The sequence below is a fragment of the Megalobrama amblycephala genome, linkage group LG1 (assembly GCF_018812025.1).
Source record: "Megalobrama amblycephala isolate DHTTF-2021 linkage group LG1, ASM1881202v1, whole genome shotgun sequence".
Taxonomy (NCBI): domain Eukaryota; kingdom Metazoa; phylum Chordata; class Actinopteri; order Cypriniformes; family Xenocyprididae; genus Megalobrama; species Megalobrama amblycephala.
The window spans coordinates 53,526,664-53,547,509 of NC_063044.1; the positions used below are offsets into that span (position 1 = coordinate 53,526,664).

General features: G+C 36.6%; 1 protein-coding gene and 1 long non-coding RNA gene across 4 annotated transcripts in view; both read right to left on the bottom strand.

The window, feature by feature from the left end:
* The window catches only part of LOC125274624 (polymeric immunoglobulin receptor-like), an 859,185-nt gene that overhangs the window by 113,134 nt on the left and 725,205 nt on the right, over positions 1-20,846 (bottom strand). The window lies entirely within an intron of this gene.
* LOC125275042 lies at positions 14,706-19,023 on the bottom strand. The gene is made up of 3 exons (XR_007186374.1): positions 15,613-19,023; positions 15,468-15,515; positions 14,706-15,231 (listed from the first exon to the last, which is right to left on the bottom strand). It is a non-coding gene; the product is annotated as an uncharacterized LOC125275042 (long non-coding RNA).

A 20,846-nucleotide genomic window follows, 5' to 3' on the forward strand; every position in this document is an offset into this window, starting at 1 on the left:
CAACGCTTCTTTGTCAGTTTATCCTAAAAACCGTATATCTAGTTACAAAACAAGGTTAGCGAGCCCTATCAACTTGAAAGGTAAATGGGAAGTCGCTCTCGTTGAAATTGAATATCCTAGAAGTTGGTACACCTTTAACGACGATGATGGACTTTTTATCCTACACGCTGCCCCCTTACCACACACAAAACTTCACTTTAAACCGGTGAAACAATCTATTTTTTAACAAAATGTCATATTATAACCCACGCGGGATGGATGCTATGAAATATGTTAACTATTACCAAAATCAGGCCGGAGTGGGGCTACCCGGATATGCAGGAGGGGCTGTTATGTATGGGGCGGGGCTCGGTGGACTTTTCAGAGGATTGTTTAGGATGGCCATACCTTTGTTGAAAAGGGGGTTCAGTATTGCTAAACCCCACCTAAAATCGGCCGCTAAAAATATAGTAACCGATGTCGTCTCAAACGCGTTGTCAAGATCATATAACGATAACACCAAACCTCAAGACGGCTCGGGTCTAATGGTCATGACCCGTAATAGAATGTCTAAACCACCGGGTATAAGGAGGCGTGGTCATTCAATAAAGAAAACAAAGCGTAGACCTAAGAAGCACTCAGTCGTGCACAGAAAGCGTAAGAAGACTGTGAAGCGAAACGTATCAATTAAGAGAACCATATTCTAACATGGCCTTACTTCACCGCATGTCAGTAGAATGTATCAAGTCTGAGTTGGATTTATTTACTGTTCCTCTGACGCAAACAGTTATTGAGAAAAACGGGTATTTAGAAGTACCCCCTTTATCGGCTATATCTGATTCTTCACCTTTGGAGTTTTTTATAGCTGGAACTGGAGAAGATTACATCGATCTAAATAACACATTGTTGTACCTATGTATTAAAATCACGAGACCTAATGGTGCAGATTTAGCAAATGATGCAAAGGTCGGACTGATAAATTACCCTGGCGCTACTATATTTTCACAATTCGACGTGAGTCTCGGTGATCGATTGATATCTCAGAGTTCAAGCACATATGCTTATCGATGTATCATCGAGAGTCTCATCAACTACAGTAAAGATGCGCTGGAATCGCTTTTCTCCGCAGGGCTGTTTTACAAAGACACAGCCGGTCATATGGGTGAGACCGACCCTGGCGGTGATAACCAGGGGTTGACAAAGAGGGCTTCTTACACAGCGAACAGTCGAGTGGTGGAACTGTTGGCACCTATACACAGCGATATCTTCTTCCAGGAAAAGTTAATGTTGAATGGTGTGGACATTAAAATACGTATGATCAGAGCCAAAGACGAATTCTGCCTGATGAGAGACGGTGATGTGGCGTACAAATTAAATATTCAGTCAGCAAGCCTATTCATCAAGAAAGTCACTGTATCACCGCCTATGAGACTGGGACATGCCCAGGCATTACTCTCGAGCACAGCCAAGTATCCGATAGATCGAGTTTGCTTGAAAAATTTCTCCATACCGGCTGGGTCTCGTGTTTCAAATCAAGAAAATTTGTTTTTAGGAACACTACCAAAATCTATCATCCTGGGTATGGTCGATAATGACGCCTTCACAGGCACCTACGAGAAAAACCCATTTGCATTCAAACATTACAATTTGGAGTTCCTTGCAGTCTACGTCGACGGTCAGCAATTCCCCGCCAAACCACTACAACCAAATTTTGAATCAGGGTCGGCGGTACGAGAATTTTATCAGTTGGCGATGGCGTCTGGAAGACATCTTAAAAATCAACCGCTCTCTATCGACAGAAATGATTTTCTGAACGGTTACACCCTTTATGCCTTTAATCTTACACCTGACGAAGACTGTGGTCAGCACATATCACTCATCAAGTCCGGTAACATCAGACTCGAGGCCCGCTTCAGACAACCATTACCGCGTACTATTAACTTAATTGTTTATGCTGTTTTTGACAGTCTGATTGAAATTTCTAACCGCAGACAGGTTCTGGTCGATTACTATTGAAATGAACACCGTACAGCTCATGGCCATCATGGACAAAATTTTGTGCAATGTTCATTTTCTCGGGGTTCTCCCGAGTGATCAACTGCCTGAAAGACCATTAAGAAACTTACCATCCATGCTGATAATGAATACCCATCCAGCCAAGTTATCGGGGGAACATTGGTTGGCTGTTTATTTACAAAGTGATGGTACCGGGTATTTTTTCGACAGTTTTGGCAATCCCCTGACAGCAACCGCTTTCCACCCACCATCAAAAACTTTCTGCTAACCAATGCTGATGAGACTATATATTCTGACAGACGTGTCCAGGATTTTGAATCGGACACTTGCGGGCAGCACTGTGTGTTTTTTCTGTATCATTTGGTCAGGGGTCATGACTATAACGACGTGATGAAACTGTATAGCGATGATTACATTAAAAATGATAAAATGGTATCGTGCTTTTTGAAAAGATTAAAACCGAATGTTTGTATTGAAAAATTTTCATGTATTCAGTGTGTGCAAATGTGTAATACTTATACGAACCATAATTGAGTAATCAATTTACATTGTATTTTTTATTATTATAAATAAAGACTCTTGAAACTGATATCTTTATTATTGTGTTTTTATTTTTAAATTTGATCAAAACATATACACATCATGAGACAAAATATTCACAATCATGTTAAAATTCTAACCATTGACTTTGACCGGTAGTCGGTGATTTAAACACAAAACCTTCTGAAGCAGACGACCGACGTACTTTTTTTTTTTTTTTCGTTTTGGTTTTTTAGAAAACGATTTACGCTCTGCTGTAACAATATCAGAACTTTTTACTTTTTTAGAAGGTCTTTCATATTCCGGTGTAGCAGTATCAGGTCTTTTTAAAGAATTAATTGCCCGTCTAACATTATGATTCAGCACAGTAGAAAAAGGAATGTTTAACTCGGCAAATGAGTGTAGAAACTCTGACCATCCTAGCGGTCTTCTGTCATCCCGAACCTTTTGCGGTGCTGTGACATTCTTTAACAAGTCGAGCATGTGTGAACCAGGTATAGCTTTCCCCTGAACACAAACTCCCCGGACTTGTTCCATGCACTCAGTCCTTTAGCTTTAGACATTTTGTCTAATATGTATCTACTGTTTTTCACACTTCTTGACGGTAAATTCTTCAGAACTTCACTTACAACGTCATCCACACCGCCGTTGTCTTCAGGCATTCTTGTTGGTTGTTCGTCTTTATGATCGTGTTCAGAATACGGTAGCGATAACGTTAAAACGTTACTTTCCCGATCACCTTGTTTAACGATTGTCAAAAACCTGTTCAGGATGTTTGAGTAGAGTTTGGCTTTTTCGTACTGACTCAAATCAGACCTGAGTAAGATATTTCTTATGGATGCATCCAGATCGTTCTCTATGACCTGTTGAATATTCTCGCGAACGTTTTCATTTTTCAGCTTTTCCAGCTGGTGTCGGGGTACTAAATACATTTTCTCCGCATACTCCATCCTCAACCCCCTCTAGAAGCTATTAAGCTGGAAATAAAGGGTACTGCGACGCTTAGGAGTGGTAAAAGAAATCCTCCAGTCTGATTGAAGACTCGCTTCTTGGCAGATATACCAATTTTTTATTGGTGACAAATGAAATTTCCTTTTTCTTCTTTTAAGTTTCTGGTACTGCTGTCTGTTGATAGGGATCGTACCATAGAGGATGTTAAGGGCTACTTCACACAATGTTAAAATGAGTTCGTCAGACGCTGATTGTAAAATAAGCCGTCGTTGTTTAGGCGTAGCTTTATGTATCAGTTTTAACAACGGTAGATGCTTACAAAGTCTGGCAGACATGGCGAACTGATCACGTTCTTCTTTTTTTCGGGAGATAAACCACTTGGCGGTCGGAAAGCAAACCGATTCTGAGGCGGAATTGTTCAGGAGTTTTTGCTTTATAGTCTATCATTAAATATCCAAAAGGTCGGCTAGTAGCGTCTTGATAACACTCCAAAAAGTATTTAGCATTTCCAGGATACATTTGGCGCCCTAGCACCAAGACTTGATTGGCATCCCGGGGGTTTTTAAACAGAATCAAGTAATTGGTGTTTAAACTAATGGTTCTGCTGGATTTACCTTGAACAAATAAGTTTTGGACAATATATATAGCGCTGAGATTACGATGATGCGCATACTGTGTAAAGACATTTACGATTTCAAAACGATTTCTTTGTTACCACTAGCTTCTTGCATCATATCATCAATAATTAGAAGATTAGCTCTGTTCACAGGTAGTAAATCATTACTATTCAGACTCTCGGGTATTCCTTCCACAAATTTAATGTCATACAATTTAAGTAATTCATCATACAGAGGTTGCCAACAATCATACAAAAAAACTATGTTTTAAATTTTTTTAGGAATCATATTTAACCCATTTTCTAACAGACTTTTTACAAAATAACTCTTCCCTGAATTAGAAGGACCACTTATCACTGCAGCAAAACTCTGTGATATAATCATCGTCATCTATCTCATTCGTCAGCTCCCCCAAATGTACACCCAGAGGCGGTACCCAGTCCCCATCCCTTGATACAAATATAACGCTGTCTGTGTCTGAGTATAACAAGCGATCGCCGAGTTTATCCATGAGTTCGTACAATTCCAGACGGGCGTGTGCTGTTGTAAATGCACCAACAAACACATTAATGTCACAGGTCTCGCACTCATCACCTTCTGCGGTATTATACTGGACAAGCGCAACATCGTCTGAGATGAATGTGAAAAATTTTAGACCCTCGGTTTTACCAAAAACAACTCTGGTAAATTCTTCAGGGTCTCTCACCAGATAAGTCTGGGGTAAAGTCGACCTCATCGAGAACCGACCCCAAAGACTGTTCAAGATTAATTTGTTTATTGACCTCTGAGCCGGGTTGTGTTTGATCTTTTCGGGGTCAAGATGAATCCCCTCTTTTTCAAAATATTCATGAATGTAAGTCGCTTTGTCACCATCCGTGACAACGTTTGACGGGTAACCGGAGGCCTGCTGTTTCAATTGTAAAAAAGTCTTTACATAATCGCAGAACAATGTATCCGATTGTTGCGGAAAATGCCAAACTTCATAGATCCTATCTACCACGTAACCCTTCTCAATGGCTTTTAAAAGCTCAATACTGACCCAACAACCTGTGAGTGACCTCTCTTCATCAGTGTGGTTACAGCTTGTTGTTTGGTTTTCAGACCGAGCACATGTTCCACATAGTGGAAACATGAGTTTTCCAGAGCATCTGAAAGGGAGAACCGGGTGTAGTAATTTGCGAGGAGGATACACTGTAGCTTTAATAAGACCGTAATAATTTTGGATCGGTTCAAAGTCATAGAAAATAATTTCGGGGTGACCGATCGGATAGCTCTTCCTAGACTGACAAAAAGGATATAAGCTCGTAAAATCCACGTAGCTTATTTTTTCATCACCCGCGGTTTTGTGGTAGAGTTTATAAGTGTTGGTACGACCACCAAAGAGTGCTTCTCTAGGTTTCAACCTCTCTGGCGCCGAATAAGTACTCATAAATTCTATCACAGAGGGGTCAGTTTTTTTCATTTTTTCCCATTCGCACTCCCAAACAACTTCCATTTTCAATCCGTATGCGTTCTGCAGGATTTCAATTTTGTCATCGAATTGAATTCTGAGATCACCATAGGGGACGTGTGACAAGGGATGTGTATCGTGGGGTTCAAAGCGGCATTCGTGACCATGATGGACGCAACCGTTAAATTCTAGACCGTACTTTGATCCGGATTCCTCATAGTAACCATCTAAATAGTAGTTACCAATCAACACCTCACCATGGTTCAGGGCATGATGAATGTCCACGTTTCGAGTCTTTTTGACATACTCGAGCCATTGAATCGATGCACTTGAGTAGGTCTTACTCTTTTGGATGTACGCATTATTATGCGTCAGAGCCAATGTATCTCTTTCGAGATACTGCGATTTAAAAATCCCCATACAACAGCTCAGTAATGTGACATACGTAAACGGATCGATTTTGGTGCACTCTATAAACGACTCTCTGTATTTCATACAGGCTTCGCGTAACAAGACCACTTTGTTGACACCGTACTTGTACAACTCCTTCTTGAAGTTGAAAAGTTTATCAGAGACCATGCTGTACCATGCATCGAACTTAACCTGATCTTTATCGGAGAGGTTTTCATACCCGTAGTATGTTTTGTCTGGATAATTTCCGACATAATTCTCATTTTCAACCCTATTGAAAAGGTGGGGGAAATAACCTTTTTCAGTCGTGGTTAAATTGAGCGCCGCAGGCATCTTAGCAAGGGCCATCGGTATGAAACTGTAGCTATCGATGTATCGCTGGTCAAAAGCATCGTCGTACATGTAGATCAATTTACATCCTTGCATTATGATATCTACATCGAGCCCTGCTTTGCAAAAATACTCCAAAATCAGAAATGAGTCAAATCTGGAAGCGCAATGAGCTATGAAGGTGTACCCTTTGTATCTGGGTTGTCTAAAACGACTGATTAGCCGAGCAATACAGTCTGAACCTTCGGCCACAAATCTTGCCCCTTTAAAAGTGATCGCGCAAATGAAATTCGCAGTGTGCTTTGCACCGTCGTAACGAGTTTCGAAATCATAGAAAATATATTTTGTGCTAGGTTCCTTGTGCGATACAGGTTGAATAAAACAACGATGTTCCCCTTGACCCGACAGATCTTCTCTACAATGCGCACATCGAATGTCAGGACATTTATGTTTTGCAGTGGTGCCTGTAACCTCATATCGCCTATTGCACAAGTTGCAATATTTTATTTTGTCACAGGGGGGCTTTTCTTTACCCGGCGGAGCTTTCTTGTGCATGTCGTAACAGTAGGTAGATTTACAATACCTCAGACAATCGGTGCAGTGTACTGTTCTTTTTGGGTATTTGTGACAATTTGCATCGAAACACACATTGCAGACATACTTGCAATGATGATTTCTAGCGTGATTGTACCCTTTGTAGCAATATTCGCATACAAACTCACTACCGACGAAAGCAGTCAGATTAAGAATCATGTAAAAGTGTTCGTCGTGTAAATATAGGAAGACGGTTCTAGGGTGAGGTTCATCATGGTTTTTGTATGTTTCTAACCCACCACTGCTCATCCTGTAAAAAACAACAATTTTGATGTCTAACAGTTTTTCAAACGTACCTATGTGATGAAGAGCAATCGGGTCATTGATTGAGAAACCAGCGTTGTTGTGGATGCTCAGTGCACAGGATTCCAATTCGCTCTCCGGTAACTGAGGATCCAAAAAACGTGCAAGACAGATAGAGAAACATAATTTGTTCGAAACATTCATCGGACAAAATAAACTCATCTTTTTTCTTTTAATCACCTCGTTGAGAGATAAATCTACAAGTTTACGACGAGTGCCACCGCCTTGTCTATTCATGGCTATGTTAGCTTGAATTTCAATCTGGTCGTCCGACATAAGCTGATCATCACTTTGTAAAATCCTACTGATTTGATTGATGAAAATGTTAACATTATAATTATTACTGGGTGCTAAAACAGCTGTAACATCCGATTTTAAATTTGGACCTTTCAATGTCAAGTTGATAACACTACCATCCCCACCGATGTGTCGGGCTAAGGATACTACTTCAGCCATGGTGTCGTGAAAGAAAATGTGATACGCGGCCAAATCGGTAGAGTTAATCTCCCTCAGATTCATGGATCTTTGCAGTTCCATGCTATTGAATCTGGGTCTAGGCAAAACATGATAACCATTCACAGTTCCTCCCCGATCTAACAATGTTGCAATGTCGGCACGACTCGGTAGCGAAGTGCCAGAAGCTGATCCTGCATTGTTGGATCGGTCTGCATTATTCGTATCGGGCGTTGCGCGACTAGTCGACGATTGTGCGGAATTATCATTTTCTGAAGAGGAAGTCTGATTGGATGTATTACGTAATCCACTTCCGTATTGTATTACCTGCGCGTTGTGAGTGTTTATTAACATTTCCTGTAAACGATCGCACAAATTAAGATTTAGACTTTGATCTACTGTTATTTCCAACTGATCTAAATTAGAAATTTGCGACGTAAACATATTTGTCAAATCTACGGAATTTGGATATGTATCTTTTAGATGTTGTAATCTATCGGAAAGAGACATATTTTGTACCCCCGCTTCATTATTTTCGATCACGCTTAGTAACAGGTATGTGAGAGTTTGACACCCATACCCACCGTCTGAACATTTTTCTTCTACATCCATTTTTTTCCCCCCTAACCTTTACAGAGGTGAACAAAAACAAATTAATATATAATACAGCGTAAACAAACAAATTGAATAGGTGTGACCTGAAAAAATTCAAAAACAAATCAAATTAAAACAGTGAATAAATCATCAGCATACAATGTAAAACAGTGAAAATAACATGAATCGTTCAAACAGAATGTGTTGTACAGAGTCTAAAAACAAATCACATAATAACTTTTGTTCAAAACATACAGCACAATTAAAAAAGATAATGATATAGTGTCGTACAAAAGCAATTCACATAGTAACATACAGAGTGATAATCGTTAAAACAGATTGTACAGAGTCTAGAACAAATCACATAATAACTTTTGTTCAAAACATACAGCACACTTAAAATGATATAGTGTCGTACAGAAGCAATTCACATAGTACCATGCAGTGTGATAATCGTTAAAACAGATTGTACAGAGTCTATAACAAAATCACATATTAACTTTGTTTAAAACATACAGTACACTTAAAAAGATAATGATAAAGTAAAAACATAGGGCCCTATCTTGCACCCAGCGCAATTGACTTTGTACACCGACGCATGTGTCATTCCTATTTTGCACCCGCGCAAAGCGCGCTTTTCCCTCCACAGAAGCACGTCGCTAAACTAGTGAATGAACTTGCGCTCCCTGGGCGGTTCAGCGCAAAAAAGGAGGTGTGTTCAGGCGCATTGCCCGCGCATTGCTATTTTAAGGAGCTGAAAATAGACTGCGCCATAGACCAACTCAAACCTGGTCTAAAGTCAATGGCGCAATATTTTTTTGTTAGAGCGCGTTGGTAGAAACTGCGCCTCTGGGCACGTCCACAGTGCGCGTTGACTTTGCTTATTACACACAGGGATGCGCATCACACAAACATGCCAAATATTAAAAACAAAAGGATTACAGTGTAAAAGAATATTATTGTGTAGGCTACATAAATATAAAAATGTAATGATGAATAGTCATTGCGTGTATTAGAATTAGGCTACCTATTTTCAATTCAGCCTATTACTACTTATAATGATGAACGAAATTGGCTAATTAATTGAACAATCGTGCCAATACACACACATATATATTAACTGACTCATCGCGTGTACGCCATGTAAATAGCAATCCGCCATGGCGCGAGCGCATCTCGCTCTTAAAGGGAATGGGAGATGACACTCTGATTGGTTTATTTCACGTTACGCCCAAACCACACCTATGAATAATGAAGCTACTTCAGACCAACCCATTTTAGATTTGCGCCGGGCGCAAGAGCCATTTATCCCGCCGGGAAAATAGCAACAGCGCCGAGACCCGCCCACAAAGTTACTTGCGCTTCGCGCTTTGACACTTGCATTTCAGATCGTTAAAATAGGGCCCATAGTGTGTAAACAATACAAGACTGAAATATGTTGAATACACTGATAAACATTAAAACAGGTTATGTTGTACAGAGTCTATAACAAATTAACTTTGTTCAAAACATACAGTACACTTAAAAAGATAATGATATAGTAAAACATAGTGTGAAAACAATACAAGACTGAAATATGTTGAATACAATTTTTAAAAAACAAATTGAAAAGATTACTCATGGATACAAGTTTTTAATATGGTGTAAAAATATACAAGTTATTTTTAAAACTTTTATTTAAAAAAAAATTTTAACGTTTTATTTTTTGAAAAGACACAAGATTAAAATATGTTGAATACAATTTTTGAAAAAGATACAATTTTTAAAAAAGATTACTCAGATACAATTTTCTAATACATTGTAAAAAAAAAAAAAAAAAGATACAAGTTATTTTTGGATACATGTTTTTAAAACAGTGTGAAAAGACACAAGATTAAAAATATGTTGAATACAATTTTGAAAAGATAAAATTTTTAATACATTGTAAAAAGATACAAATATGGATGCATGTTTTACAGTTTTTTTCAATTGCTAACATACTTTTGTCCATTCTGTAGTCACATTTTCAAAACTCTAAACACATTTAGCAAAACATCCGTCTGTTGTGATCATATCATTAACACAATTCATGTCATTTTCACACAAAATGCAGTCAATTAACAAATTTCTTAAATGCTTAAATTTTCTTTTCATATAAGCTTACCCCATACCAAAATCATGTATCTTTCTCATCTTATTTGCAAATGCTTACACACAGCAAGTCAGAAATGAAGACCCAATGTTCCAATAATTAAATATAGGATAAAACCTGTACTTTTGCATCAACAGCAGCTCAAAAGTATTGAAAAAATATATAAAACAAATACTGAAACAATTGATAAGCATTTTTAATTAGCAGATCGCTGAAATATTGAGAAATAGCAGATTCCAGTCTCAGTTGGAGGCACAGTCAGGTGTTGAATTTATTTCCATTACATGGACACACAGTATAATAGGACTCTGAATCGGATTTGTTCAATGTGGATGAAGAACAACACAGAGGAGCAGAGAGAAAATAATATCTGGGTGAGGGAGAGGAATAGATGAAGGAGGAGAGGAGAAGTTGGATCAGGACAAGGGAGAAGAAGAGGTATGGGAGAGGAGGAAGAATGTGTGCTAGATTGTGCATCTCTGTTTTTTTCCACTTCCACTTACATGTGGAACCTATGAAAGCTTATTTCTGCCATGAATAGAAAATAAAAAAAGGTAATTATGTCTTTTTATCTCACAATTCTGACTTTTTAAACTCAATTCCTATAGTTTATATATCACAATTCTGAGGGAAAAAAGTCAGAATTGTGAGATGTAAAATCACATTTGCAAAATAAAAAATAAAAAAATAAAAAAATAGAATTGTGAGATAAAAAATCGCAATTACCTTTTATACTTTTTTATTCTGTGGCGAAAAAAAAAAAAAAAAAAGCTTCAACACTAACCAAAGGCCATGTATGTTGGATTTGTTGTTTATCAATGGCAGCAATTTCATGTTTTCATTTCAGTAAAAGCTTCATGTAAGCTTTTACTACAACAATTCCACTACCACTGTTCCATATATGCAGAATATGTGGTCTGTGTAGGGCACCAACTAACATTTGGACACCATCCCACCCTCTATGAGGGCACTATCAACTCCACACACCCACCTCCAGAAAGAGATTTCAACCAAGGGACCAACTGAAGTCCTGCATAGGAGACTCATTTGACCAGTAGCTGCCCTGAGCAATTCTGTTACTTTCTTCTTCCTTTTTCTACTGCACATTCTATAAAATAATAACTCACTTCTGTTGCCAAGAATGCACACATTAAACACTCAACCAAAAATGGAGAATGGCTTACATGCATTATACTTTTACTGCAGTAAAAGGAAACGGAATTCTAAAAACAATGGATTTCATATTTTCTGCAGGTAGAACTGAAACATGACAAGAAATGCAGTTTTCATAATGCCATCAACTGTTAGTATTTTGACGGTCATTGCACTTTGATTGACTATATGTTCATGGTGGATAGAAAACTAGTGCTATGTTTTGACAGAATGACTCGATTTTGAATCAGGTTTGCTGTGTTTTCATAGAGTTAGTATGTGTTGAAACAGGTTTTTAGCATTTTGAAATGTACAGTTTGTGTTTATATAACAAAATATGGTTTTGGGCAGAAAATTAACTATTTGGCTAATTGTGTGATGTATGTGTGTTGTTGTGTTAAGAGTTTAGAAAAAGTACTTTCAGTATTGCTAAACGCTTGTTAGCAATTGAAAAAAAATGTAAAAAACATTACACAAACAGGATGTCATCTATCTACGAGATAATTGGTGATGTATAACACCGAGGAGATCCACCATCAAACGACGCTCTCTTAAGTGTTCACGTAACACATCGTGAAAGATTGCAAAATTTTCATTCATTCCACGGGATGAGCGGGCGCAATTGTCAAACAGCTCACGCATTATGTCATCTTGTCTATTGTCATAAATAATAAGTAATTATTCAAAGTCTGTTGCAAATCTCATTATGGTACTGATGCATTTTGGTGAGAATTTCTTCACGTTGACTACTAAGGCAATTTATGATTTCAACAAATAAATTTCCAATGTCACCTCGACCATTCAGAGAATCATCTACTGTTTCTTCCTGAAATGCAAACGGTGTCTGACGACCTCTGGGGGCCACTTCACAATCACTGCTCCATGATGATTGGTCCCATGCATTCATCTGTGTAGATGTCCAATGGGTTACATCGTTTAAGTCGGTGTCTGTAAAAATATATATAAAAAATAATATAAGCATACTGAAGTGAAATTGAGATCATTTAAAAATAAAAAACATTTTAATTATAATCTAAAATAACTAAGGTAAAATATGACAATAAAAAATAACATTTTTAAAAATTAAAATATGATGAAAAATAAATCAAGATCATTTAAAATTAGAAACTAAAATAATTTGTTAAATTAAGATAAAATATCACATTATGAAATAACATTTCTATTTAGAAACTTTTTAAAATTAAGATAAAATTAAGACAAATCATTTAACTAAAACTATCAAAAATATCTAGATAATGAAAAAAATAAAAAGACATACCTCCTTCCGTGTTATTTTGTTCACCGACCGGTGTTATGAAATATTCGGTGTCTGAGATTTTCGGTGACACTGGGCGGAGCTTACATGAATATTCATGAGTTTCCTGTTTTGAGTTAAAGCGCCACTGAAAATGTTAGTGCACGCTCTTCAGCTTACATAAAAGGTAATTAGCATATGTTTCAGCGTTAAACGAAGTCAAACTTATATTCTAACTGTTATTGATGCTCAAGATTTTATATATAAGCTATATTGTGTTATGTCGTGCCATGTGTTAGCTATGTTTGATATGAACACAGGCAATGATTCGCCAGAGGTGTCGTTAGGATTCGCTAAACGAGCCAATAGCGTTTTAAGTAGCCTATTTTTGTTGTTTCTGTATTACCTTGAGTCTTTTAAGCATATAGTTTTGAAAGTTTGCCAAAATGTATGGTAGCATAATAATATTAATTGTAAACTCCTGTGGTGAAGGCAGCAGTAAACTTTCCTAGTTTGCAGAAGCACTTCTAATCTGGGTAGACTTGAATTTCTATATGTAATGTTTCAAAAATTGCACACATGCAAGAAAACATGTTAATGTACTTTAAATATGGTTTATTTATTATCCAAATAGGTCATGGTGAATTACGCATGTGATAACTAATATAATATCTATAGCCAATATTCTTTCATTCCCAAATATGACTTTTGCCAATAAATATCCATGTACACCAGACAAAGCAGACACTTTTATTTTTCACTTTGTTTTGAACATGACAGTGTATTAAACATTTTAATAATACATGTTTGTTGTAATGTCATTTTATTATATATTTCAGATTGAATGTGTCAGTAGCAAAGGCTGGTATCACTGGGATCACATGATCAGACCAAACTTTCAATTGTCTGAGATCCCAAGACCCTGTGTAAAGTGTTTTTGCTAATTAAATATGTCATATGTCGTGACTTCTCATTTGTGAATAAAATTCCAACACAGAATCAGTTGCTCTTTTTTATTCAAAGTGAAACTACTCTAATTATTTACTTTCATCTTTGATATTACAGATATGCAAATTACTACATGGTCTATTATTTTAGCAGCTAATTTATCATAAATAAAATTTTAATTGTTATGGAAAGCTTGTAGAATAGAACTTATACATTTCATTGTGAATATACTGCAGGTTTGATCATTTAGTTCCATATAGTTCCATATCAACACTGTTAAACTGAATCCTGATTCACAATGCTTCATGTTTTTTTCCCACATTATTATTATTATTATTATTATTTTTTTTTATTATTTTTTTTTATTTTTTTTTGTCAATGAAATGCATCATTTTGTGGGAAAAAAGATTGAGAATGTTTCCTAATAATATGAAAAAAAAAATAACACTTAACTTTAGGATTTAATAAAGTCTCTTTAAAAATATTTAACAACTGAGAAAGCAATTAAGAAATGACAGAACAATCACAGTATGTATATATGTCTGATTATCCACATAACAATAATATTCCTCATACTTTTGCCAATTGTCTTCTCCATATAGCCTAAATATTTTTAAATAAAACCTGCATTAGTAACTTTTAGTTTTGTAGCTGATCAATTTAACCACTTGTAATTCAGTTTTAACATTTTAATTGTTGTGGAAAGTGCATTAAAATAAAACCTTGTAAAAAAGCTGCAGGGAAGCTAATATCACTGCCTCATGTTTCTATTCATAGCGAGCAGTGTGTGTTTTGCAGAAAAGGATGAAGGTTTACATTAATTAATGCAAGTCAAAAACAAACGGAACATAAATCTAACTCTCAATGTGTTTTAAAAAATAATGTCTGGTTAAAGTTATGCAGGCTATCTGAGAAAGCAACAGGGAATGACACAATCACAACTGAAACTTTTATTATGCATATACATTTATACAAGTTATCTTCTCAAACGAACTAAAATAAAATCAAAACAGTTGTAGCCTACTAAAACAAACAAACTCGATGTTGCCTCATTTCCTAACGATAGACCACCAGTGGCTGTAATCACTACTAAAGTATATCTCACGACACAATGTAACCTACAAACTATTAAGCATACATAAACAGTTATTAATAAAAAAGAATCATAAATTCATTCGACGCAGAAACACAATCACGTTACAGAAAACAGTTCTGTGATCCAAGGGCAGTCCACTAACATTTTCAGTGGCGCTTTAACTCAAAACAGGAAACTCGTAAATATTAATGTAAGCTCCGCCCAGTGTCACCGAAAATCGCAGACACCGAATATTTCATAACACCGGATTCACATGTTGTCCTGACGGAAGTTCAGAATCATCATAGCGATCCCTGGTGGTGGAACTTGGCGTTGCATCCTGTTCAGTTGACGATTCCTCTTCTTCTTCCGTCAATTCGGAAGACTGCGTTAAATCGACAAAACCGGGCTGAGTTATAAACTGTTGGATGTCTAAAACAAAGAAAAAACAAGTTTTTTAGGTTAGGTTATTCCACGTTTTTTTTCCCTGTCACATTAACACATGTAGAACATTTAATCTGTGAAAAAACTCAACAGACAGATATACAATTCCTTTACATATCGATGATAGTGTAATACGTAGCATGTTTGATTGCTGTGCATTAGGTCCTTGGTTCGCGTCCCACATCGGTCAAACACTTTTTTTTTTCCCCCCGAAGGTAAATTACCTTGAGAAGGATTATCATCCGAATTCCGGATTCTGAGTTGATCAGCGGCTATTATATGAAAACACGGACATACAAAATTAATCAATATTTAATATGAAAAAAATAGACATTTAATTTTGAAAAAACATTGACTGAGAAAACTTACTGATTCGATCCAGTTCCTGGAATGCAATCAATTCCAATGCATTTGTGACTAAAACGTAAAGCTTGTTATGTGAAAAATACTTTCTAAAAAATAATAATATGCTTAATTAGTTAATATAACATTATTATAATTAAAAAATCTATAAAACATTGTCTACAACATAATTATACAAGAGATATGGTGAACAAGACATTCAAAATGGATAGCAAAACCTAGACAAGTATTTTTTAAAAGATAGAGTTAAACTCACGTTGTTTCTGAGTCATTGTAAAAAAGCCTGGAAAAATCAGTTTTCGAGAAGTCGGGAAAAAAAAGTGTGATGAGAGGACCCTCTCGTGGCGTTTTTATCTGGTAGAATTTTTTCACCCCGCCCTCTGATGATTCTCAAATTTCTACTTACATTTATTAGAATAATAATTCTAATAAACACACATTTTAAAGTAAAAAACATTCCTTGTGATAAAAAATATACTTTGAACCGAGGAGGGGTTAAAATATAAAGTATGATCATTTATTTCACATTATTTTTAGATTATTCATTATGAATATTATTCAGTTGAGTATACGATTTAAAATAGATGAATATATTCTTTTTAAATAAAATTATTTTCTTATTCATATATTATTTCTTAATTTTCATCCGTTTAAAGAGAAGAAATATCATTTGATTCAGTCATTTTGTGAAAGGATTGATTAACTATAAGACCATAAGATTAACTAGGAATGTTTAAGTGTAAAAATACCTTTGCACTCGCAATGTTTAAAATGAGTTGTTTTATTAATATATTTGTTTTTTCACATTTGTTAACCGAATTAACCTTTTTTTTGTTTGTTTATTCATTTTCACATGATACAATTTCAAACAGTGACCGCTAGATGTCCTCCGAGTTCCACGTGCGTGACAGAGCACACCATCTGTTTTGGGTGTGTTTTTGTATGAGTACATACCATTTTTTACAGTCTATGGTACATACGCTTGTCAAAAAGACACGGCTTCATTTATGACATTTTTCCCAAGGGAGTAATTTTATCTTTTGCGTGTGAAAAACATGTGTTTTTTCCTACTGAAAACACTATATTGACAAAACTTGACTTGATATTTTACGACCGGAGAAAAGCAGTGACAATTTTGTTGTTTCAAGGATAATTTATTTTTTAAAACTGTTCAGAAACGGAATGTCGCGGAAATCTGATATTCTAAGGTAAATAACCATGAATGTTTTTCTCTCTGCCCCTCTGAGATTTTCTTAATGTGTGTGTTATCTGAACAAACGAATTGATGGATGATTATATAATATCCGTTCTCATTTATGTAATCTATGGTTTTATACCACAGTTTTAGTGGTATTTAAAGATAAGAAATATACGTGATATGAAAAATATCAATTGTGAAAGAAAAAATGTTTAAATGTGAAATAATTCGTAATGTTTAACATTGAGAGTTTGTTCAACATTGTTTAACATTGAGAGTTTTAATTGACATTTGTTTTCTCTGTGACCGCTAGATGTCGTCCGAGTTCCGCTCGCGTGTGACAGAGCGCAGCATCTGTTTCGGAGATCAAAATGTGTGAACATATAGGTTGACAAAAAGACACGGCTTCATTTATGACATTTTTCCCAAGGGGGGTGATTTTATCTTTTGCGCGTGAAAATATGTGGATAGAATCAAGGGCGTAGATTTGGTTTCAACATTGGGGGGGTTGAGCGTTGGTATGCTGCCTGTTATTTTTTTTTTTTTAATAAAAAAAATCTGTTTTATGTGTAGCGTTATTGGATAATTTATTTCTTCTTTATCTATCTATCTATCTATCTATCTATCTATCTATCTATCATAACTTTATGGAATTTATCTATAACCATTCATCAAATTCTAATATAACGGAGTAATTCTAAAAAAGAAAGAAATTATGTTAAATATTGAAACCACCAGTAGGTGGCAGCGATTCGACGGTTTAATGAGTGAGCTACTTAAATCGTTCATTCAAGCCAATTCGTTCAAAAGTCAGATTAATTAAGGAAGAAAACAAACACCGATGTGAATACTTTTGTCATTGATAAGACACTATTGAAAAATGAAGTAACAAAACAGACGGCTGTTTTTGGTAACTGGTTACAGTTACACTGATAGTTATGGCTAAATTGCAATGGATTAGCTAGCTAAAATATATGTGGAGTGTACCTAGCTATTACAATGTTTTCATACCTCCTTCTCAGTACATGCTTTATTCTTTTTAACGTCCCTCTTTGAACAGAAGTTTAATATAGTCGGCTGGGCAACGGTTCTCTTCATTTTTTGGTGCTAACCATGCTCTCCATTCAAACATTAGAGCTCCACTCGCGTTGTTTTGGTGAAAGTGCGACGCTCATTGGTTGGGCGTTACCAATCGGTTCAATGGAAGGGAGGTACTTTTTTGACTATTTAATTATGACAAACTCATATTCGATTAGACACAAATTATTGTTACAAAATAAATGAATTATACATATATGTTAGTATAGATCTACTGTGATTTTCATGTTGCAATATTGGGGGTTGTAACTGATGGATTTGAATATTGGGGGGGTTACCTCCCCCCCATCCCCCCGCAAACTACGCCCCTGGATAGAATATGGATAGATCATTGATTTTACTTTCTCTCTCTGTTTCTCCTCTTACAACCAGAGGTGTGAAATCTGAGACTGCTTGTGCATGGGGTGGGGTAGCTGCTTGTGTCTGTGTGTGTGTGTGTGTGTGTGTGTGTGTGTGTGTGTGTGTGTGTGTGTGTGTGTGACAGACAGAGAGTGGCTGTCTAGCTCTACACTAATAATGATGGTTATTGTTTGTCATATTATGATCATCCTGATTATAATTTATTCATTTTTCACACATGTGGTCAACAGATCAGTCGGGTTAGAGAGAGTTCAAATAACAACTATATAAATACAACCTGACAGTTCAATATCAATCATTCTGCAAAACCAACCCCCATAGGAATATTCATACCGGACACAATAAATATGATTTATTATGACAGGTGTCATCAATCATTTTGACACAGTAGCCTCCCTATACTCTCTCTTATGACTGACAGACCGCAACGGTTGGAGTTCAAAATCATCATTTGTGTTCTACTGGGAAAAAAGTCACCTACATCTTGGATGCCCTGGGGGTAAGCAGTTAAACATCAAATTTTCTTTTTTGGGTGAACTATCCCTTTAATGGAGAAATGCGCCGCAGAAGCATGTAGTGTAAACTTTAGACTGCCATTCCAGTGCACTTTCATGGGTAGTGATGGGGAGATCGAGGCTTTGTGAAACACTGAAGCAGTTGAAGCAAATGTGCCGTAATGATTCGAGGCTTCGAAACAATCTGACACCTGTCTCCATGGTGACCCCTAGTGGTCAGAACAGTGTAAAAGCAACAAAACTCAGGCCAAACATGCATTAAAAATACCCTTTTACAAATGTATTGCAAAAGTTTTATTGAAAGTAAAATCAATCAAATGGAATTAACTAATCATCTAATAAGATTAAATATAGAGTGTCTGTATAATATGTGTTCTTTTATCAATTTTAAAGGCTTGTTTCTCTGTTCCATGGCTCAAGCTAAACAGGCCAATAAGAGATTAATAACTACCATTATTAATTTTAATTATTCTAATGTATAATTAAAACATCTACAAATGTATAACACTGATCGGAGATCAGGTAAAACCATAGGGCAACGCCCTAGACACTTGTTCAATAGTTATCAGTTAATCTACATGATCATCGCCCTCTACTGGTGAACCATTGAAATTTCGAACTGTTTCGAAACGTTTCGAAGCCTCGTTTACTAAAATCACGTGATTTTAGCAGTTTGATACACGCTCCGAATCATTGATTAGAAACAAAAGATTCATGAAGCTTCGGAGCTTCATGAAGCAGTGTTTCGAAATCGGCCATCACTATTCATGGGTAGACAGTTGGAAAAACACGGGTTACAGGTTGCCTGGAATTCGGCATTACTGGAGCACGTTCACACATGTACACACTTCAAAAACGGTGCTTTAAATCTCTTGACAAACTGAAAGTCGTGGCTAAATGACATTTGTGTATGCAAAGAAAAATATAAAGATTATAGTGCAAGTCAGCTTGCTTATTTTGGTCAAGTTAAGGATTTATTAAGTCTAGAGGTCTGCGCGGGACTGTTTTTTTCATCCTGCTCCCGCAATGGTTCTAATCCGCACGAACCCGCTCCCGCCTAAAATTCACTCTGTGTTCACCTGCTATCCGCATATAGTGATTTTCTTCCCGACATGACGGGTCCCGCTAAAAATCGTTTCCAGAATCTCGTGTTTAAACTTCCCCTAAAGAAAGAGAGTGATTGGGGATAACAAATACAAAATGCATACAAAATTTGTTATTTGTCTATGATGCTGTCAACACCCTAAAAATGTCAGAGAAAAACTGTTGGCTTTACTAGCTGTACTGCAAAATTAAATCTTTTTACATCCACGCAAGAACAGAATGACGCTGACTGACGACCGTTTCAGAATGTCTCTCCTCCAAAATCCGATCACAAAGGTGACCTCTAATGCAAAGAGCATATCTTGCCAGGTTTCTCAGGACAGAGAACTCGGGACTGTGTGAACGCCAGCACTGCAGAAAGTTTTGTTCACTTCAAGTTCAAGCACAAATTTCGGGAGCGACTGGGTTATTGTCAGACCGCCCGCTCCCGCCTAATGCACACTATAGTTACCGACAGCAATAGAGTACCCCAGGGATGACGTGTTTTTGTAGACTAACCCGGAAGTTAGCAGCGCATGGGTTCCCTCGACTGAAAGCCCATTCATTTTTCCCATAGACTTTTGGAAAATCGCAGAAAATAAGCTCTGTGTTTAACAAAGGGTTATGACACGTACACATTTTGTCTATCAAGATAATCTTTACATGTTACCACAACATTTATACATTTTGAAGCCTAAATAAAGTAATCAGATATAAAAAGCTACCAGTAGGCTATAAACGGACTACAGCACACCATGGTCGCGGATCAACGTCACCACCACCAAGCTTCCTCACACTTCATTTAGAAAACAACTTTATTTAAAAACATGCTTGCTGATTATGATCTGCGCTGTGTATGAATACTTATCCACTTTTCATGAGAAATGCTGTTCAAACGTCCCGTTTGTCATGATGACATCTAAAGTCCCCGCCAAAGGAAGTAGTCCCTTTTAGCAATTTGTTAGCAACCGCCGATTTTAAGACAC